This window comes from Glycine max, chromosome 4 (genome assembly GCF_000004515.6).
Source record: "Glycine max cultivar Williams 82 chromosome 4, Glycine_max_v4.0, whole genome shotgun sequence".
Classification (NCBI taxonomy): domain Eukaryota; kingdom Viridiplantae; phylum Streptophyta; class Magnoliopsida; order Fabales; family Fabaceae; genus Glycine; species Glycine max.
In genome coordinates, this window is record NC_016091.4 from 25,876,574 (window position 1) to 25,900,260 (window position 23,687).

At 36.9% G+C, this 23,687-nt stretch overlaps 1 pseudogene; it reads right to left on the minus strand.

The window, feature by feature from the left end:
* The window catches only part of LOC100819781 (probable translation initiation factor eIF-2B subunit delta), an 83,044-nt pseudogene extending 65,623 nt beyond the window's left edge, over positions 1-17,421 (minus strand).
* Positions 17,422-23,687: the final 6,266 nt, after the last annotated feature.

Genomic DNA, 23,687 nt, shown 5'->3' on the forward strand with positions numbered 1-23,687 from the left:
CTACCCCCATTCCTTCGGCTTTTCTCTTAAATCAAACACTTAATATACATACTTCCTCCCACCTTAGTCAGATTTACAATTGTTTTCCAAACTAAGTCAAACTTAGGATTGAAGAAAACATATAAGCTCTAAGATGCTAGAAAAGATGAATGATGGAGAAATCTCAAATGCTTTCCCTGACCAGAACCCTTAAACTGCTACATGCAAGTAATTTGTTTAATTCTTTCATGGCTTTTACACTTATACATATATATACATCATTCTCAGTATCTTTGGTTTTCTTCATTCTTTCTCTCAACCTTTACTCATCATCATTATAACAATAAGTATATTCAAAGTTAATAGTTTTTTCACAAAAAAGAGCAATGGTTAATGGTTTATTATTATGTGAATGAATTAATGAATAATATTTTGTACATGCACAAATCCTGATGCTGAAGTCATAGCCCTATCACCAAAGACTCTGATGGCCATTGTGTGAAATCTATCTCAAGGGTTTCCAAATGGACCAAAACCTTCAACTCCATCGATGAGGGCACAACCTTCCTTGGAAGCTGAAGCAAAGAACAAGGAAAGAAGTAAGAAATTGAGTTTATGTGTGTCAAGAGAAGGCATTGTCCACCACCACCTTTCAATGGCTCTCGGAGACCTAACTAGGATAAGGAAGCACTTTAGAAGAAGGCACGATGAGAAGAAGTGGAGGTATGAGAAGTGCTTATGCTCAAAGCATTATGTTGTTTAGTCAGATTGACACTCAAAAAACATATGCCACTAAAGGATACAAATGTGATTGTGACTCTTAGTGCAGTGAAAAGAACTTGAAAGAATCTATACATGCAAGTTTTATTACCTTTTTGCAATCATCTTAAACGACAAAAGTTGTAAGCTAGTTTTGAATTATCATACATTACCTTATGTGACTAACAAATTGTCTTAATATCATTTACTAATCTAGGGAGTGAGGTTATGAATCCTATAGGTTAGGATTGAACTTGTCCCTAATTTCTCGTGTCTTTCTCTTGTTCCCATTGAAAAAGTGAAACATGGTTAAAAAATAAAACTCTCTTGGTTGTTATTCTTTATTACCAGCTCATGTAGTTTATTTTCATAAGCTATACTTAAGTGTTACAAGTGGTAAAATGCTACAGGCTCACTAACACTACTACAAAAGGATGCTAACAATGTAAAATGGAGTAACATCCTATATTACTTTGAACAACTGAATGACCTAAGCAAGAGATGATCAAAATAACCCAATCTAAGAATGAAAGAGATTATTGCAAAGAAGACGAAGGCAAAATAATTAGCAAAACTTGAAAGACAGAAACATCAACATTCATCACAAGAATTTGAATATTTGGAAGAATGTGCTAAAAGAGAAGTCTCATAAAACAAAGAAACGGAGTTGAGAGTCATGGTTCCATGCCGCAGTATTGGAAGTTTACATGGGATGAAATAGTCTTAGGTACTTAATCTTTCTGAAAATTAGACAGTTAGTGTACGCAGTAGTATATAAGTGCAATGTGTATGACACAACAAGCAATTCCAGCAGGAGGTACGCAAGTTATATAAATAAAATGGATATGCAACATAATGTTCCATAATATAAGACAAAACAATAAGTATATAGTGCTTGATTTATTGTTGAAAATTTCTAGCATTTTATATGCCAAGTTTTCATATTCTCATTCATAGATCAAAGTTTATAATCCTATTTCAAATAGAATGTTTTATTGTTAAATTGAGTAATGTAGTTTAACCTTACTATGAATTAAAATTGTGACATAGTAAGTATAATTTCACAATCAGGTTGCTCTGTATTACACTCAACAGAATGCATCACCATTATTCATTTTGCATAAAGCTGAAATTAAACACCATAGGGACGAAAATGCAGCACATTTTCTAATAGTCAGTTATAGACGAACCTGGCTAGGTAACAATAAGACCTCCCGGTAGGTGAACAAGCCACCACTAAAATCAACTGAATGTTTCCCAAGAGCTACTATCCAAATACAAGGAAATAGATCAAAATACGAATTGTATGAAAATTCAACAAGGCCCACTAATGGTGTATTTAGATCCCAACAGTTTGTTTCCCATACAACCCCATAAAACCAAGAAAGTTAGACGCGAAAGTGTGAGCTTGAAAACAAACCTAGCCTTCAACGCGATCGGTTTTACATGACGACGATGGCACACCATGTTTGACGGTCAGTGAGTGACAAAGGACGTTAGTTGAGTGAAGGAAAAATATGTAAGGTCACTTACTTCATGCACGAGGGTCATCTGTGAGTGACTTTAGCCACCAGCCTCATTTAATTGACAATGCATACGACGACGATGTGTAAAAAAAAAGTCGTGGAATTCTCATTTCAACGATGGTCCTATTAAAAACCATCCTTGTACGATGCATTTGAAGACGGGTTTTACTACACTGTCGTTGTTGGTGCACATCATAATCACAAAAATGCCACCATGTATTCTTCTAAGACGGTTTCAAAGGATTGATGTGTAATGTGCATCGTAAAAACATCTTTTTCTAGTAGTGAATATAGACGTACCATAAAACCTTTACAGTATACATTTTATCAACTTACCATTCCATGGTCTGTAACAATGGCCGATACATAATCTAAAGGAGTAGCATCATCGTTGTCCATAAAAAAATAAAATATAAATTAGTCTATCTATTTTGGGGGGCTGTTCTTACAAATGACATGTCTAAAGCATAAAAAGCTTACAACAAATTTAGAAGTTGAAAATTGTCTTGACTAGTCCTATCGTCCAGATAATTGACATCCATTCTTCTAGGAATCATGGCAATAGCATCCGGGTCACCTGCATGAATTTTAAGTTTATCAAATTTAGTTGCCAACTGTGTTTCAAAATATGGCATGTAGATTGTGGAAGTGCTGTAAGCCAATAAAAGTGGGAGGAAATTCCCTATTTTTTCATAACAAATAATACTTAATAACAGTACAATTGATTCCCATCTTTCTCTTCTAATATGTATTAAGTATATGTTAAAGTGAAAATTCCACACCAACCAACTTAAACTTACCTAGTTCATTATAACATATTGAATCAAGTTGCACCCTTTCATGAAACTTATAAGCTTCACAATAGATCAATACAGGAACACAAAATGCATGAGCTACCATTGCAACACATGTAGTCCCAACCTTTGAATATGCAGTTCCATTACACAAAATGGAAGAATCTCGAAGAAAAACTCGTGTGACCTTATGCATCACATAATAAATAGCATTTAAATGGGTATATGTACAACTCAGGCCCCTAGTCACCAGTTCCATTACACAAAATGGAAGAATCTCCAAGAAAAACTCGTGTGACCTCATGCATCACATAATAAATAGCATTTAAATGGGTATATGTACAACTCAGGCCCCTAGTCACTAGTCTCTGAAGTAAGGCATGACATTCAAACTTTGGTCATGAGTCTACCAACACAACATGGAACTATTTCCCAAGATCATGGGCATATAAAAGAATCATCTCAACAACACATGATGATTCATATGTATGAAGAACATCTCCATCCCTAATTTTCGAAGCAACATGTCCAACAACCACCTTATCAGTAAGAATTATTTTTTCATTGATGAATTGATTAATATCTGAACAAAGAGCTGCTTTTGCTTCAGATTCAGTATCACTCAAAGGCAACTTGGCAATACAACTCTTTATAAACCTAATTGCATTTCCCATGCTAATAGAAAGTGGTATGCAGTCAGAAAAAAAAAATGAAACATAACTATTGATTTTTGTAGTTAAATCCCTGACAAGGACTTTTGCAGATGGTGTGGAGTAGTCTATAACGGCTTCCTACATCGGGTATTACTCCCAGATATATCTCCTTCCAAATAACGCGATCCAACCTGATGTAGAAGCAAAGCTTCATGGTGAATCAAAGGTGATTCAAAGGTGTTTTGATGATAACAGTGATGATAACAAAAGATGATGACAAAGGTGATGACAAAAAGCTCAAAGATCAATCAAAGAACAACTCAAGTAAATCAAAGATCAATCAAGAACAATTCAAGAGTTCAACATAAGAATCAAGAAGAATTCAAGACTCAAGAAGAAAGTCTAGAGACAAGAATCAAGATCTCAAGAATCAAGATCAAGATTCAAGACTCAAGATTCAAGAATGAAGAGAAGACTCAATCAAGATAAGTATTAAAAAGTTTTTCAAAACTTTGAATAGCACATGAGTTTTTGACAAAACCCTTTACCAAAGAGTTTTTACTCTCTGGTAATCGATTACCAGATTGTCGTAATCGATTACCAGTAGCAAAATTGTTTTGAAAAAGTTTTCAAATTGAATTTACAATGTTCCAATTAATTTCAAAAAGCTGTAATCGATTACAATGTTTTGGTAATCGATTACCAGTGCTTTTGAACGTTGAAATTCAAATTCAAATGTGAAGAGTCACATCCTTTCACATAAAAGCTTTGTGCAATCGATTACACTTATTTGGTAATCGATTACCAGTGTTTGTTTCTGAATAAATCAAAAGATGTAACTCTTCAAAAGGTTTTTGACTTTTTCAAATTGGTTTTAAGTTTTTCTAAAAGTTATAACTCTTCTAAATGGTCCTCTTGGCCAGACATGAAGAGTCTATAAAAGCAAGGCTTTGATTTGCTTTTCAATATACTTTTTACATTCATTCAATCAATCCTTTACAAGCCTTGAATCTCTTTGAATTTCTTCTTCCTCTTTGTACCAAAAGGCTTTCTGAAGTTTTCTGGTTTTCCAAACCTTGAAAACTTGTGCTATTCATCTTTTCATTCTCTTCTCCCTTTGCCAAAAAGAATTCGCCAAGGACTAACCGCCTGAATTCATCTTCTCTTGAATCTTGAAATCAAACTTCTCTTGATTTGTTGACTCAATCTTGAAATCATTCTTTGGGCATTTTGTCATCATCTTTGTCATTATCAAAACTACTTGAATCACTTGATTCATCATCATGAAGCTTGCTTCTACAGAAACCAGTATACCCATGACAAACTAAAGCACAAAATTGCCAACATGCTTAATTTTTCTTTTACTTTATCCTCTGATAGAAAATTTACTTACACCTATAAGAAGGAAAGAGTGTTACTATACAACAAATGCATGAACTTTACATAAAATATTTTTTTAATAAAAATAAAAATATAAGCATGGTGACATTGTGACAAACATATCTAGATAATTTAAAAAAAAAATAAGTGTCCACTAGCACTATTAAGAATACATCTCCCAAAACCTGAGCATAAACACAACAAATAAATGTAAACAAACCATGTTCAAGAGGCTTTTATTTTTTATACTACAAATTAATACCAGTAAGAGACATGATATGTAAAACTCGCTACACACATTGGAACCCAAACACACAAACTCATAAAGCATATTAGAGATATAAGACCAACCATAAACCTTCACCTAACAGCTTAGCTTGTGTCTGGTTATCAACTGGAAAGTCATTGTACACACAATACAAAGGAGAAAACATGAAAGGAAAAACATTGTGTTGAGCATAACATCCATCAAGCTCTATTCTAATGGAAAAACCAGACACACACTAAATTTTTTCTTGGAATTACCCTTTGACATGATATCAAAGCCATTACGATTATGAGGTAAGCATTTCAATTATTACCGGCCATTCTTCAAAATTAAATCATATTTTAGCATAGTATAATGGACATATGCATTGTGCATGTTCTGAGACCAATGGGATTTTGTGTAATTGCATTAGATAGCCTGAGCATGTAGTCCTATTGAAGTACCAAGCATATCCAAGAAAATACCCTAATGCATGTCTTTCGAAGATGATATTGATGTAGCAAAAACATCGAAAAAGGGAATAAAGGGTAAATTTTCTAGAGTACTGTCATCATGCTTTGGAATCACAAGGTTTCTGGTTAAGTTGAAGTAATACAAAGCATGTGGAATACAAAGCGCAGGAAAATGTTTAGAAAAAACCAAAAAGAGTGTCATACCCTAATTTTGTCCGAGGGCATTTGTTTGTCGACATCTGGACCTTAATTGATCACTTCGGGACGCTTAACACCCATCGCAGAGGAATCCGTAAGGTTCCGTGATGCTTCAAAAAGAAATCGGCTGAAAAACACAAAAACGGGAGTGTATTTAGCAAAGTGGGGGTGTGTAAGTAGACTGTTACACCCTAATTTCATCCAGGGACCATTGTTGATCGCTTTAGAAGGCTTAACACCCATCTCCGTGGAATTCATAAAGTTCCGTGAGGTTTCAGAAAGAAAACAACAAAAAAAACACAAAAATGGGGGGTGAACGTATCAAACTGGGGTATAAATAACAATTTTCAAATCTGGGCCCATCTAGAAGATTCTGGACTTTTTCTTGCTTCATGTGGAATCAACCTAGCTCGCCTAGGTGAGCTGGGCAGCAACCACATCCCCCACTTTGTTGAAAAATGGCATTCGGGGCTTCCGTAATACTTCAGTAACATTTCCATAACCCTGGGAAAGCATATTTCACTTAGTATTTGCGAAGAGGAAGAGAAAGAAGAACAAAATCAAGTCCGATATGCTTCCGCAACTTTTCCGTGAAATACAGAAAAGGAGGGCTGAACTTATCAATTTGGAGGGTGCATCAGGAAACTTCCTGAGCTCGCCTGGGCGAGCTGGGTGCAACCTCCTCCCCATTTTGGCTATAAATAAGGGCAAAGAGGCTGAGTAAAAGGTCCCTAACCCCTATACTGTGTATTTTAGTTGTTTTGAGTGAAAAAAAGTGATTTTGTGAAGAAAATCCAAGCCTAGGTGCTTCCGTAACGCTTTCGAGACGTTTCTGTGAGCAATTTCGTGAAGATTTTCCACCGTTCTTCGGTCTTCAACGTGTAAGTTTTCGAATCCGAGACTTTCAATTCATTTCTTGTTTTGTTGGCTTTCATCTTCATTTCTTTCACTTTCGGTTTTCTTTTTTTCCGCTTTTAACGAGCTTTTAACCGTTTATTAAAGCCGTTATCTCGCCTAATAATTGATAAAATGAATTTCAACTGATCATTTGTGTTGTAATCTCGTTTGATCACTGCTAAAATAAAATCTAACTGATCGTTCGCACTGTAACCTCGGTTAAATCAAAAAGCAAAATAATAATAAAATAATCAAAATATCTTTGAAAAAAAAATAATAAAATAATCAAAAAATCAATCGAACGTTTTTCTTTGAAAGTTTCCTTGAATGAATTGACTAATAACCAAAGTGAAACTAAGGCTAAAATCAACTCACAAACCAAGCTTTGTCCGCAAAAGTCACTTAAAACCGTTTTAAGGTCCAACACCTTAAAACGGTCTTCTTTGCTTTTATCGGTTAACATGGACCGTTCAAAAGCATAAAATCAACACATAACTTTACCGCTTTCGCAAGAACTACGTAGGTCTGAATTCCTCACCACAAATCGAGGATACGTAGGAGCAAAAGCCCCGGTTTTGTCGACCATCCCTTTAAAAAAACAAGAGATCGTTAATGGTCCAATGCCTTAACGTTTCTCTCCTTTCAAAAGAATCAAAAGATCGTTTAATAGTCCAACGCCTTAAACGACTTTTGTTCAATTAAAATCAATCTTGCGAAAAAAGATAAAAATGACTTAACCAACGTTTAGTTCTCAAAGAACTACATATGTCTGATTTCCTCATCGCAATTGAGGAATACGTGTGAGTGAGGGAAACACCCTTGTCGACCACAAAAAGATAAAAAATACAACAGCCCCATAAAAAGCTAAAAAACATAAAAAAGGGGAAAATACATAAAAACATAAAAAGGGGAAAATACGTAGTTTTGAAGTCATGTCTTGCACACTCGATTAAAGGTTGTCGTCCCTTGTGACGGACGCGTGGGGTGCTAATACCTTCCTCGTGCGTAAAAACAACTCCCGAACCTTTCACACTCAAAGTTCATAAACCACACGTTCTGGTTTTTCCAATGTTTTCCTCGAATAAACGTTGGTGGCGACTCTGCGCGCCTTCCTCCCTTGGAAGGCGCACCCATGAATCCCGCGTCGCCCTCCTGCCGAAGGGTAGGTTGCGACAAAGAGGTATGCGAATTTTGAAAATAAGGGTTCGAGAGTTGTTTACGCATGGGGAAGGTATTAGCACCCCACACGCCTGTCACAAGGGACGACAACCTTTAAATGAGTGTACAAAATGAGCTTCCAAAATAAATTTACTTTTTCCCTTCTTAAAATCAAATAAAAAAAAGGGGTCACAAAGGGTGTTGCCCTATATTCCTACGTAATACTCAGTCAGCTACGATGAGGAATTCAAACCTACGTAGTTCTTTAAGTCTGAATGTTTGTGTGATAAATTGATTTTTATGTTTTTGAAAGATTCATTTTAATTGCGAAAACAAAGTCGTTCAAGGCATTGGACCTTCAAATAATATTTAAAATTTTGAAAAGCGGAGATAATCGTTAAGACGTTGGACCTTGAAACGATCTTAAGTGACATTTGATAAAAAGAAGTTAGTTATGAGTTGGTTTTATCTTAGTTTTGTTTATTAACTTTCAATCTCTTTAAAGACAACTTTACAACACTTGTGATCGGTTAAGATTGAACTTTACAAAGAAAGACGAGATCACTGATGAAAAATGGAGAAGATGAATATGCACATAATAACAAGGGGGACCCCTAAGGGTACATAGATCACATTCAATCCTCAAAAATAAAAACTAACCAACGGTCACATGAAGAACATAGAACAAGAAAACAACCTAGGGAATGATCGCGGTCGCGATTCGGTAGCGCCTCGACTTTTCTTCCTCTTCTTTCACTCTTCTCTCAATTCTCTCCACTTCTGACCCTTTGAACCCTTTAAAACACCCCTAGGACGCCTATTTATAGGCAAAGGGTCACTTTGGGGCAGTTACAGCTCGCCCAGGTGAGCTGAAACTTAACCCTGAAGTAGTGAGCTCGCCCAGGTGAGCTAGTCCCTTAGCCTTGAAGTTATTTGGTGGCCCAGGCGAGCCAAATGTTGGCCTAGGCGAGCTGGGGCTTAGGAAAAACAAGGAAAAAACCCTTTTGCCCTCCTTTCTTGGTATCTTTTGTCTTCATGATCGAAACACCGAATGGTTCCTTGCTTTGCACTGTAACTGGCATTCAACACTATAAGTCAACTAGCAAGGATCAAAAGATCAACAAATGATAGTCCCTAGACAAAATTAAGGTATGACAGTTGCCTCTCTTTACTTATCTTTTATTGGAAATAAAAGGGAAGTAAAGATAAGGACACTAATTTCATTCGAGCGACCTTGCTATCCAAAACGGACGCCAAAGAAAACAAAAGAAATTAAACCGAAAAAGCAAAAGGACATTGAAGTCCTATAACACCAAACAGAGGACCTTGAAGTCTTTAAAAAATGTAAAAAAAGAGGACATTGAAGTCCTATAGAGCATAAAAGTAGAAGTCATTTGATGTTTTTTTTAAAGCGTAGAAACAGAGGACGTTGAGTCTTATGAAGCACAAAGACAAGGACATTAAGTCTTATGCATGATAAAGACAAGGACATTGAGTCCTATTAAGTCTTATAAAAGACAGAAGATGTTGAAGTCTTAAAAAACGTAAAAGACGGAAGACATTGAAGCCTTTCAAATGTAAATGACTGAAGACATTGAAGTCTTTGAAATGTAAATGACTAAAGACATTGAAGTCTTTGAAATGTAAATGACTAAAGACATTGTAATCTTTGAAATGTAAATGACTGAAGACATTGAAGTCTTTGGAATGTAAATGACTGAAGACATTGTAGTCTTTGAAATGTAAATGACAGATGACTTTGAGTCCTATGAAAGCATAAAGACAGAGGAATTTGATTCCTATGCAAGATAAAGGCGAGGACTTTGAGTCTTATCAAAGATAAAAGCGAGGACTTTCAGTCCTGTGAAAGATAAAAGCGAGTACTTTGAGTCCTAGGAAAGATAAAGGTGAGGACTTTGAGTCCTATGAAAGATAAAGGTGACGACTTTGAGTCCCATGAAATCATAAAGCAAAGGATGTTGAGTCCTATGAAACAAAGGACGTTGAGTCCTAGGAAAGATAATCCATGTTGTCTTAGAGTCATGTTTAGTCATAGTAATTGTCACATTATGTTCTAAGTTTGTGTTGAATTTTTATTTTTGTTGATTAAATTATAGATACATTTGTTCATGTATTCTTGTCATTCTTATCCTATCTTTTGAATTTTGTGTCTAATTCATGCATGTTACTTAGTTCATAACATGTTCTAAATCAATTCCTAGAAGTAGTCTTGTTGTTGAACTTTTTTTTTGTTTTCTAAGTTTCCTACATGATGCCTATGATGAAGTTGAGTTGTGGTGCTGAGTTGTGGCTGGATTTGTGAATCAAAATAAGTCTTAAGCTCTCTTGAATTGTGTTATTAAAGATAATTGAGCATAAGCAAACAAAAACTATAACTATCCATGCCTTAAGGAACATAAACACTACTCTTGATTTCTAGGTTGAAATCGCTGGTGCTTGCAGCTTGAACATACGAACTTGTATAAATTATTGGGAATTGGTTACTTCGAATTTTGAGCTGAAATTTTTAATGAATTTTATAGACATCTAGAAAAAATTATAAAAAAAGAACCAAGCAATTTGGATCAAAGGAAAAAATAAGAAAAATCATACAAGTTGGCATAAAAATCAGAGTCCAGGAAAAAAAAATGTGAAAGGGAAGTGTGCTTGTTGTTTTGGCTCAAAATTTGTTCTATAATTGGTGCCTATTTTATACCAATCCTAGTTCTGAAATTTCAATTGAAAATTACTGTGAATACAAGTTCCAAAACTAGAGGTTTCTTGAGTCTTTTTTTTAGTTTTTTTTACTCTATTCTAGAGCCATTTTAAGTTTCTCTTTGAATCCTAGCTTGCTTTTATGTGCTTTTCATTGCTTTAATTGTTGAATAATCCTTGAAAATTTGTCTTTTTAAAACTCTATTGGTTTAGCTTTCATTTCATTTTTTTGGTCTTTGGTTATTTCTTGTCTCTTTGTTTCCTTATTTGTGAGTTGCCATATAGGGAATTGGAAAGGAGGATTGGTGTCATCCCTTGAAGAATTTGAGTCAAGAAGCAAGGGGAAAACCACTTTAAGAGCTATTGGACTAAGAAGCACTCCAAATTGAGTGAATCACCAAAGAGAGAACAACCACCAAACTTGAGGACCTTTTTGTAATTTTGTAATTGACAATTTACTTACTTCCATTGCTTTCAAATTTTGTAACAAAAAAGCCTTTCATTTGAAGTAAGTTGGGAGCCTCCAATAGGTCACTCTACTTTCATTTGTGTGTAATAATTTTAGGAAATTTTCCCTTAGGATAGTGAGTGTTTTGTTGGGAACCTTAAATGAGGTCATCCAAACACTCTTAGGATCTGCCTAGTTTGCATTTCTTGCACTTTAGTTTCTTGCTTACTTTCGTAGCTTATTTCCTTTACCCTCCATTGTCAAACCGCCTAGATAGCTTGCCTTTTACCAATTAGTTTTTACCTTATCTTTCACACCTCTTTTAGTGTTTATTTTGGCTAGTTTCAACCATAGTTTCTTTTACCTTTTGTTTTCAAACCCCCAAGAAGAAAGAACCATAACCTAGGAACCAACATGAGTCTTCATTCTTTATCTAGTGTTAATGGTGAGGGTTCTACTCCTAAGGACCCCTTGTATAAGATATTAGATGAGTTGAGATCCCTTAAGTTATGGATAGAAAACAATAGAGAAAAGAAAAAGGTAAAAAAAGAGTGAAAGAAATAAGTCAAGATGAAAGAGAGAAAATAAGAAAGGAAGAAAGAAGAAAAATAATGAAAGAAATGAAAAGAGAAAAACATGCCTCCTATAGTAGTCATGACTCTTGCAAGAGTTTAAGTGAAGAACTTAGTGACTATTATAGAGGGCGCCATTGTTCACATACTAAACATCACTCCCAAAGAAGAGAAAAGGATAGAAGGCCTCAAGAGGTTAACATCATTCCCCACCCAAAACCTTATAAACTTCAATGGCTCAATGAGAAAGGGGAAATGATAGTTAACCAACAAGTGAAGGTACCTTTCTCCATTGGGACATATAAGGATGAAGTTAATTGTGATATAGTTCCCATGGAGGCAGGGCATATTCTTTTAGGAAGGTCTTGGCAATTTGATAGGAAGATCATTTACAATGGCCTAACTAATGAAATTACCCTCACCCATCTTGGCACTAAATTTATGTTGCATCCTCAAACACCTTCACAGGTGGCCAAAGATCAACTAACTATGAAAGATAAGAGGGATGAGGAAGAAAAACTATAAATACAAAAGAAAAAGAAGCATAGTAAGGCCTTGTCTTCAAAGGCCAAGGGGAAGGAAAAAGAGGGAAAGGATTCCTCCAAGAAGATTGTTAAGAAGGAAAATCATTTTGCAACAAAAGGTGATATTAAAAGAGCACTCTTTCTTAAACAATCTTTCTACCTTCTCCTATCAAGGGAAACATCCCTTAGCACTGCCACAATTCCTACATTTGAGAACTTACCCCCAAAGGTCCAATAACTCTTATATGAATTTGGTGATATATTTCCCAAAGAGATACCCCCTGGGCTACCTCCTTTAAGGGGAATAGAACACCAAATAGATTTAGTCCCAGGAGCAAGCCTTCCTAATAGGCCAGCCTATAGGACTAACCCTCAGGAGACTAAGGAGATAAAGTCTCAGGTTAAAGAATTGTTGGATAAGGGCTGGTTCCAAGAGAGCCTAAGCCCATGTGTTGTGCCAGTGTTGTTGGTGCCCAAAATGGATGGTATGTGGAGAATGTGTATAGATTGTAGGGCCATCAGCAACATCATTGTAAAGTATAGACACCCCATTCCTAGACTTGATGATTTGCTTGATGAGTTGCATGGTGCCAATATCTTTTCAAAAATTGATCTTAAAAATGGATATCACCAAATCAGGATGAAAAAGGGTGATGAGTGGAAAACCGCTTTCAGGACCAAGTTTGGTTTGTATGAATGGCTAGTGATGCCTTTTGGGCTCACTAATGCACCAAGCACCTTTATGAGGCTTATGCATCATGTCTTAAGGGATTTCCTAGGTAGATTTGTAGTTGTTTATTTTGATGATATTTTAGTGTACAGTAGGAGCCTAGATGATCACTTAGGACATCTCAGGCAAGTTCTTTCAGTCCTTAGGAAAAACACCCTCTATGCAAATATAGAGAAGTGTACCTCTTGTGTAGATAATATAGTTTTCTTAGGATTTGTAGTTGGTAGAAATGGGGTCCAAGTGGACCTTGAGAAAATCAAGGCCATCCAAGAATGGCCCACCCTAAAAAGTGTGGGAGATTTTAGGAGCTTCCATGGGTTAGCAAGCTTCTATAGAAGGTTCATTCTTAATTTCTCTAAGTTGGTGAAGAAAAATGTGGCATTTACCTGGGGTAAAAATCAAGAGCAAGCCTTTGCTTTGCTCGTAGAAAATCTTACTAAGGCACCTGTTCTAGCTCTTCCTGACATTTCTAAAACTTTTGAGCTAGAGTATGATGTCTCTGGAGTGGGAGTTGGAGCTGTATTGTTACAAGGTGGGCACCCTATTGCTTATTTTAGTGAAAAACTTCATAGTGCCACCCTCAAATACCCCACCTGTGATAAAGATCTTTATGCCTTAATAAGAGCCCTCCAAACTTGGGAACATTACCTTGTTTCCCCACCTATGCTTTAGATGAACATTTCTCCCACATTTACGAGAGTTTTGGGAAAAAGGCCCAAGATGGATTCTATTTGGCTGAGGGGTATTTGTTCAAAGAGGGAAAGCTTTGCATACCCCAAGGATCCATTAGGAAATTACTTGTGAAAAAGAGCCATGAGGGTGGGCTCATGGGCCACTTTGGGATAGACAAGACCCTTTCTTTACTTAAAGAAAATTTTTATTGGCCCTATATGAAGAAAGATGTCCATAATGTAGAAGCAAAGCTTCATGATGAATCAAGATTGATTCAAAGATGTTTTGACGATAACAAAGGTGTTGACAAAAAGCTCAAAGGTCAATCAAAGAATGAGTTCAAGATGTTCAAGATAGAATCAAGAACACTTCAAGATTCAAGAGGAAAATTGATTTCAAGAACCAAGACTCAAGATTCAAGAATCAAGAGAAGACTTAATCAAGATTCAAGATTCAAGAATCAAGAGAAGACTTAATCAAGATAACTATGAAAAGCTTTTTTCAAAAACTGAGTAGCACATGGATTTTTCTAAAAACATGTTTACCAAAGAGTTTTTACTCTCTGGTAATCGATTACCAGAGTATTGTAATCGATTACCAGTAGCAAAATGAATTTGAAAAAGTTTTCAAATGAATTTACAACGTTCCAATTGATTTCAAAAAGGCTATAATCGATTACAATGTTTTGGTAATTGATTACCAGTGCCTTTGAACGTTGAAATTCAAATTCAAATGTGAAGAGTCACATTCTTTCACATAAAAGCTTTGTGTAATCGATTACACTGATTTGGTAATCGATTACCAGTGATTGTTTCTGAATAAATCAAAAGATGTAACTCTTCAAATGGTTTTTGACTTTTTCAAATTGGTTTCAAGTTTTTCTAAAAGTCATAACTCTTCTAAATGGTCCTCTTGACCAGACATGAAGAGTCTATAAAAGCAAGGCTTTGTTTTGCATTTTAAGACAATCTAATCAATCCAATACAATCTTTTACAAGCCTTGAATCTCTTTGAACTTCTTCATCTTTTTTGTGCCAAAAGCTTTCCAAAGTTTTCTGGTTTTCTAAACCTTGAAAACTTGTGTTATTCATCCTTTTCATTCTCTTCTCCATTTTCCAAAATGAATTCACCAAGGACTCACCGCCTGTATTCTTTTTGTGTCTCTCTTCTCCCTTTTCCAAAAGAACAAAGAACTAACCGCTTGAATTCTTTTGTGTCTCCCTTCTCCCTTGTCAAAGAATTCAAAATGACACAGTCTGAGAATTCTTTTGATTCTTCCTTTTCCCTTATACAAAAATTTTCAAAAGACTAACCGCCTGAGAATTCTTTTGTATCCCTATTCACAAAGTATCAAAGGTTTAACCGCCTGAGATCTTTGTCTTAACACATTGGAGGGTACATCCTTTGTGGTACAAGTAGAGGGTACATCTACTTGGATTGTTGACTGAGAACAAGAGAGGGTACATCTCTTGTGGATCAATTCTAGTAGAGGGTACATCCACTAGGTTCAAAGAGAACAAGGGAGGGTACATCGCTTGTGGATCTTTGCTTGTAAAAGGATTTTTACAAGGTTGAAAAGAAATCTCAAGGACCGCAGGTCGCTTGGGGACTGGATGTAGGCACGGGTTGTTGCCGAACCAGTATAAAAACTCTTGTGTGTTTGTCTCCTTCTTCCCTACTCTTTTACTTTTCGCTGTGCATTTTAATTTCCACTTTTACTTTTGGTTAAGTTTCTCTTCTACTCCTTATTCACTTAACAACATAGTAAAAGCCTTAGAAGAGTAAATTTTTAATTAGTAAAGGTTTAGGAATAATTAATTCAACCCCCCCCCCCTTCTTAATTATTCTGAGGCCACTCGATCCAACACATAAGCATTACACTAGGTGTGTGGCTTGTTTACAAGCCAAGTCTAGGGTGATGCCTCATGGGCTATACACACCCTTACCCATCCCATCTGCACCTTGGGTAGACATTAGTATGGACTTTGTCCTTGGGCTTCCTAGAACCCAAAGAGGTATAGACTCTATCATTGTGGTGGTGGATAGGTTTAGCAAGATGGCACACTTTATACCCTGCCACATGGTGGATGATGCTTCATGGTTTGCCTAGGACCATTGTGTCAGATAGAGATGCTATGTTCCTTAGCCACTTTTGGAAAACCTTATGGGCTAAGCTAGGAACTAAACTTTTTTTCTCTACCACTTGTCATCCACAAACTGATGGGCAAACCGAGGTAGTGAATAGGTCTTTATCCACCATTTTAAGGGCTCTTCTGAAAGACAACCATAAGTCCTGGGATGAGTATCTTCCTCATGTAGAATTTGCCTACAACAGGGGGGTTCATAGAACCACCAAGCAATCCCTTTTTGAGGTTGTCTATAGGTTCAATCCCCTAACACCATTAGACCTCATTCCCCTTCCACTGGACATTTCTTTTATACATAAATAAAGGGAATCTAGGTTAGAGTTTGCAAAGAAGTTTCATGAGAGGGTTAAGAACCAAATAGAGAACCAAACAAAGGTGTATTCAACTAAAGGCAATAGAGGAAGAAAAGAGCTAATTCTTAATGAGGGTGATTGGGTTTGGCTCCATCTTAGGAAGGATAGATTCCCTACTAAAAGGAAATCCAAGCTTAGCCCTAAAGGGGATGGACCTTTCTAGGTTTTTGAGAGGATCAATAACAATGCCTATAGGTTGGACCTCCCAGAAGAGTATGGAGTCAGCACCACTTTTAACATTTTTGACTTAATTCCTTTTGCAGGTGGAGCTGATATTGAGGAGGAGGAACTAACAGATTTGATGTCAAATCCTCTTCAAGGGGGAGGGGATGATGCAATCCTCCCTAGGAAGGGACCAGTCACTAGAGCCATGAGCAAGAGGCTCCAAGAGGATTGGGCTAGAGCTGCTAAAGAAGACCCTTGGGTTCTCATGAACCTTAGGGTAGATTTATGAGCCCATGGGTCAAGGTTGGGTCCAATTATCTTTGTACATATTAGATTAGGATGTCATTATATTTGTTCCTTGTATTTAGGGCTCCATAATGTAGGTAGGGTACCCTAGAAATATAGGATTTTTCAGCCCTTGTATTTTAGGGCACCTAGACTAGTTTTTGTATTTGGGGTAATTTTGTAATTTCACATGCACTAAGTGAATATTTGATGTGTGTGCTGGGAAATAAATTTAATTGAATTGGTAGAAGCCCAATCCAATTAAATTTTAGAGGGGGAGGTGAGCATTTGCTTACTACACCTCATTGCCACATCATATAGTCACACTTTGTGCATGTCCTTCATGCTTTACATGTCTCATGACACCTAAGCACACTTAGTGGAGAATCTTGGAATTGATCTTGGATTAGTGGGCTGAACCATAACTGAAATTCACTAATCATAATTAGTGAAATTTTGGCTCCAAAATTTGGCTCCACAAATTCAAGTGAAATTTGAATTGAAATTCAAATTTCCCTTCAATTTTGTGTGACACTTAGGCTATAAATAGAGGTCATGTGTGTGTATTTTTTCAACTTTGATCATTTGAAAATTAAACTTCATATTTCAGAGTTCTTTTAGAGCATAAAATTTTGTGCTCTTCTCTTCCTCTCCCTTCATTCATCTCCTTCTTCCTCCAAGCTCTTATCCATGGCCTCCTATGGTGGTGAGCTTCTTTTAGACTCACCTTCTCCTTGAAGTGGCATCTATTCTCTCTCTTCCTTCTCCATTTTGCTGCCATTCATCTTCCAAGAAGCAAAGGAATCCATTGATGAAGAAGATCCTAGGCCTACAAGCTCCAATGGAGCTTACATCACCTTCTAGGTGGTCTGGTAGTTTTAAGTGGGGCTTAGGTCTCTATTACAATAAATGTGTGGTTGCGTTTGTTGAAATCATTAACAATGTGCCTTTTTGATTTCTTCTTACCATTATTTATTGCCTTGAAGACGACTTCGAAATCCTCGAGTCAAAATTGATCATTGTCTAGGTTTGTTGGCCTTTAATAGCAAAAATTTTTGCGGGCATGAAGTACGTCTCCTCAACCAACGATGACATCGACAAATATCCTGTTCCTTTGAACATGGAATTTACTGACTCAAACAAACTTGTAGTTATATGTCCCCAACATTTCCCCTCATTGAAGCATTGTACCCAATATTTTTAGGGTAACTAATCAAGCTATTTACCTGCACTTGGCTTATTCTTATGGATATTCCTAAGATGCCATCAGTGCATCTTCTCCACAAATGTGTACCCTGTAAATATTCAATCAATTTAATACGTTATGAAATTTGAATTTAAATATAGTTTAACGAGATAAAATAACATATTAAAGATTCTCACCAGCCTACACGAGTGTCTTCTTTAAATGTTTGCAGTTGGGGTTACCGTGAAGGAAATTTTGTGCAATGTGGCACAGGCAGAAGAGATGAGATGTGTCCCTAACCCATAAGTTACTTGGGTTGTTGTAGGCACTTATAACCAAAGGGTGTCTATCTGAAATGAGAGAAATGTTACTTTACGAAATAACATGCCTTCTCAAATTCTTTAGGAAGAACCCACATGCTGAAGTTGTCTCTCTTTCTAGGCAACCGGGAAGATATGGTGTGTGGTAGCTATCAATAATGTGCTAGTATACGTCCCATAAAGTCATGTACCATGATGGTTTTGCACTATGCAAACCCATTAATGCATGGACCGAATGATCAAAAGACACCTTTAAGCATTTTTTGCCATGTACCATTTCTCCCTCTTTAAACACCAATTTTGTTTGAGTAGTGACCACAGCCCCGGGAACACATGATTGCAAATTTCCCAAAACTTTTTGGAAGCTTAGCATATGATTCTTCCCACTTTCCATGAATCATCTATAATGCTCTTTGCTTTGTTAACCATGTCTTTTTATAGGATGGAGTATAATTCATTAATGTTTTGATCTCTACCATCAACATTTTGATGGAGATTGTTGGGTTCATTTTGACAATGGGTTGGATGATGTGCGCTAAGAGGTGTGTTTACCAAGTTGACTTTGATCCTGCCTAAGCATTGGTGCGAGACAAGTCTATTGACCTTTGATGCTTTTGATAATTCATTTCTTATGCATCTTTCAATTGCATGTGCCTAAGCTCCATGTACAACCATTTTCATGTGATTTACACACGAAGTTTAGCCTTTTCTGGTCAGAATATATTGTTTTGCAGTCAAAATTATGTATGATGTTGTATTATTTGACTGCTTAAATACATTGAACTTTTTCGTCGAAGGTCATGCTAACCTCGAGTGCACCAGTTGGTAGTGGTACACAGCATTGATGGTGCCCATGTTTCATACTTCATATTGCATGGAAATAGTATAAACTTTGTCAGTAAGTACTTATAGTTTCTCATGAGGGGGAATACTTGTGTGGATGATGTGTACGGAGTTACATGTATAAGCTAATTTACTTTCCATTATGTGGATGATGTGTACGGAGTTACTATATCTATATATGTATTCATTTAAGTAATTGTGCACTATTTGGTGTATGTATATCGTGAAAAATTTACTTTGATTTTTCATAAGCAAATTAAAGGATTTTTCATTTAAAAATTGAGATTTTTATGGTTTAGAGTAGTGATATCGTAGGGATGAGGCGGGTCGTTACATTAGTGGTATCATAGCCGGTCAAACCTTTTGACTAGTGAGTTGTGAGTCTGCTATGTTTTTCTATGCATTTTGTGGTTGCCTTGTTGAATGCTTGATGTTTGTTGTTTATATTTAGAACTTTCTCACCTTGTTGTGTTTCCATGAGTTATAGAGATTTGATTGGTGGAGTCATAACATGTTTGTTCCCCTGATGTCTACTATACCATGAGTTTCAATGCCTTGTCATGAGTTATCAAACTGACCATCTGTACAATTTGTGAAGTGCAATAGGATGATATAGCAAGCAATCATGAATACAAAGGATGGAAAGTGAGTGTTAATGTCTCAAGAGATTTAGAGGAGTAATTTCTCGAGGCATCAACTCTCAAAAGTAACTAAGTAGGGACTTGAGATAGGTGTGATTTTGTTCTGTTCTTTTTCTTGTTTGTGTGTATTCTTTCCATGTTCTCACTTCCTGGTGTGTACAGGGAGTGATGGCTGGATGGAATGATCGTGCGATAGCTGATGCTCTCCAAGCCTTAGCTCAGGCTATGGGGAATCATAATAAGGGAGAAGCTGTTGGAGATGTTGAGTACCAAGGGTTGGACCGCTTCCAACAAAACAATCCCCCTGCTTTCAATGTAGGATACAACCCTGATGGTGTTCAGAATTGGATAAGGGAGATCGAGAAAATATTCTGAGTGATGGCATGTTCGGAGGGGCAAAAATTTTCTTTTGGTACATATACTCTGGTGGAAGAAGCTGAGTATTGGTGAGAGAACACTCGCTAATGCTTGGAGGCTAAAGGTCAAGTTGTGACCTGGGAAGTCTTCAAGAGGGTATTTCTGGAGAAATACTTTCCTGAGGATGTTAGGAACAAGAAGGAGATGGAGTTCCTGGAGCTCAACCAGGGGAACATGACTGTGGCTGAATATGCAGCCATGTTTGAGGAGCTGGTGAGGTATTTTCCCCAATATCAAGGAAGAGATGGTGAAAGTTCAAAATGTGTGAAGTTTATGAACGACTTGCGACCTGAGGTCAAGCAAGTTGTGAATTACCAAGGTATTCGTCAGTTTCCACTTTTGGTGAACATGTGCCAGATTTGGGATGAAGACTCCCGAGACAAGGCGACCTATTATAAGAGTACAAGTCCAATGAAGAACAAAAAGAATGGACCTCAACATTAGGGAAAACCGTACTTGACCCCTCCTAAGCAGTATAGTAATCTCCCCAACAATCAGAAGACTGTTGTTATGGGGTTTGTTGGTGGTAGTGGTAGCAAACCCACTAGTTTCTCAACTCAGATCACTTGTTACAAATGTGGTAAGCCAAAGCACATCTCCTCAAATTGTGTTGATAAAGGCACGACCTGTTTAACCTGTAGAAAGAAGGGGCATATTCAAAGAGATTGCCTATATCCCAAGAAGGAGTAGAATGGTCCCTGAATGACCAAACTGGACATTTGAAGGCCATGTGAAGAGTCTTTATCCTTAACAGTGTTGAAGCTTCAAAATCCAAAGATCTAATCCAAGGTAAATGTTTCATAAATGGGATTCCCTTATGTCATTTGATTCCGGTGCAACCCATTCTTTTATATCTTGTTCATGTGTAGAGAAACTTAAGCTTTATGTGTCTTCTTTAAATAAAGATCTAGTGGTAGAGACCCCAGCTAGTGGTTCTGTGTTAACTTCTAATATGTGTTTGAATTGTCCTGTGGAAATTCCTAGTAGAAAATTCTTCATTGATCTAATTTGTTTGCCGTTGAGCCAAATTCATGTTATTCTAGGTATGAACTGGTTATCTTCCAACCATGTTTTATTAAATTGTTTTGATAAAACTGTGGTGTTTATCTTTGCCAACCAAGTTGTGACATACTTAAAAGAAGATGCTCAAGTGTACATGATCTTGTCAAACCTAGAAGTAGAGACAAAGGTTTCCATGGGTGACCTCCCTGTTGTCAGAGAGTTTCCTGAAGTGTTCCCTCAGGATATATCCGGTTTACCACCTGAGAGAGAGAGATAGAGTTTTCCATAGACCTGGTACCTGGTGTTGGACCCATACCCATAGCCCCTTATAGCATGTCTCCTATAGAGTTAGTCAAGCTTAAGAAACAGTTAGAGTTATTGGAGAAGCGGTTTGTGAGACCTAGTCTGTCACTATGGGGAATAGTAGTGTTTTTAGGGAAGAAGAAAGATAGGACCATGAGGTTGTGTGTAGACTACCGCCAATTGAATAAGGTGACGATTAAGAATAAGTGCCCTTTGCCTAGAATAGACGACCTTATGGACCAGCTGGTAGGAGCTTGTGTGTTTAGCAAGATAAACCTTAGGTCAGATTACCATCAGATCCTAGTGAAGTTTGAGGATATTCCGAAGACTACTTTTAAGACCAGTTATGGTCACTACGAGTATATAGTCATGCCCTAGGGTGTGACTAATGCTCCAGGTGTGTTTATGGACTACATGAATAGAGTCTTTCACCCTTACCTCGATAGTTTTGTGGTAGTATTCATAGATGATAATTTGTTATATTCCAAGACTAGAGAGGAACATGAAGAGCACTTGAGGATTGTGCTGCATACCCTTAGGGACTGACAACTTTATGCTAAGTTGTCCAAGTGTGAGTTTTGGTTAGAGAAAGTTAGTTTCCTAGGGCATGAGATATCTCAAGGGGGTATTGATGTAGCTCCATGTGGAGCTTGTAGGCCTTGTATCTTCTTCATCGATGGAGTCCCACTTCAAGGAGAAAGAAGAAAGATGATTGGAGACGCCACTTCAAGGAGAAGATGAGTTAAGCACAAGCTCACCACCATAGGAAGCCATGGATAAGAGCTTGAAGGAGGAGAAGATGAGAGGAGGGAGAAGAGAGAAGGAGCACGAAATTTTGTACCTCAAAAGAGGTCTGAACTTTGAAGTGTAATTCTCAAATGATCAAAGTTCAAAAAATGCACACACATGACCTCTATTTATAGCCTAAGTTTCACACAAAATTGGAGGGAAATTTGAATTTCTATTCAAATTTCACTTGAATTTGAAATTGAATTTGTGGAGCCAAAATTTCACTAATTATGATTAGTGAATTTTAGCTATGGTTCAGCCCACTAATCTAAGATCAAGTCCAAGATTTTCCACTAAGTATGCTTAGGTGTCATGAGGGATCTAAAGCATGAGGGACATGCACAAAGTGTGACTATATGATGTGGCAATGGGGTGTAGCAAGCAAATGCTCATCTCCCCCTCTAAAATTTCACTGGGCTGGGCTTCTCCCAATTCAATTAAATTTATTTTCCACCACACACATCAAATATTCACTTAATGCATGTGAAATTACAAAACTACCCCTAATACAAAAACTAGTCTAGGTGCCTTAAAATACAAGGGCTGAAAAATCCTACATTTCTAGGGTACCCTACCTACATTATGGAGCCCTAAATACAAGGCCCAAAAATAATGAAACCGTAATCTAATATGTACAAAGATAATTGGACTCATACTTAGCCCATGAGGCCAAAATCTACCATGAGAAACCTAGGGCCTTCTCTTGCATCTCTAGCCCAATCTTCTTGGAGTCTTCTATCCAATGCCTCTGTGGGGTAGGATTTCATCATTCCCTCCCCCTTGAAAAGGATTTGACCTCAAATCCAGAGGTTCTTGAAACTCAGGGATTCTTTCCTCAACACCTGTAAAAAGAATAAACACATATGTATTAGTGATGTTGGGTATGTTAGAGTAGGGTAAGGACTGAAAACCACTTTCCCAGCCATCTTCCCATGAGAGAAATAGTTCCTCACCAACTCAATGAGTGGTGCTACAAGTATAGAAAAATATGGGACAAACCTTTTGTAAAAGTTTTTTAAGTCATTGAAGCCCCAAATTTCCCTTATACTTGGTGGAGTAGGCCACTCAAGAATGACCTTTATTCTTTTAGGGTTCATGGGAAACCCTTGATCACTATTTAAAAAGTTAAGGAAAGTAATGGAATAAAGCATACCTTTTTCTTTATTTTCATGTTGATTATTCCTACAAAAAATTATGACAAACCTAAGGTGTCCCATATGAGCACCTAGGTTTGTATTGAAACAAAAAATAAGAACAAACCTACCTAATGAGTCCCTATGTACACAAATCATGAAGATGTTGGGTGAATGAGTGATTTTACAAAAGAGGGTTGCACCACTCAACACATTCATCATACCACCTATCATAGGGATTTGGTGCCTCATAATACCTATTTTGGGCACCAACAAAGCACAAGGATTTAAGCTCTTACAAACCAAACCCTCATCCAACAACTCCTTTACTTGAGGAATAACCTCGAGCTCAAGAGGTAGGCGGTGCTAAGGGATGTT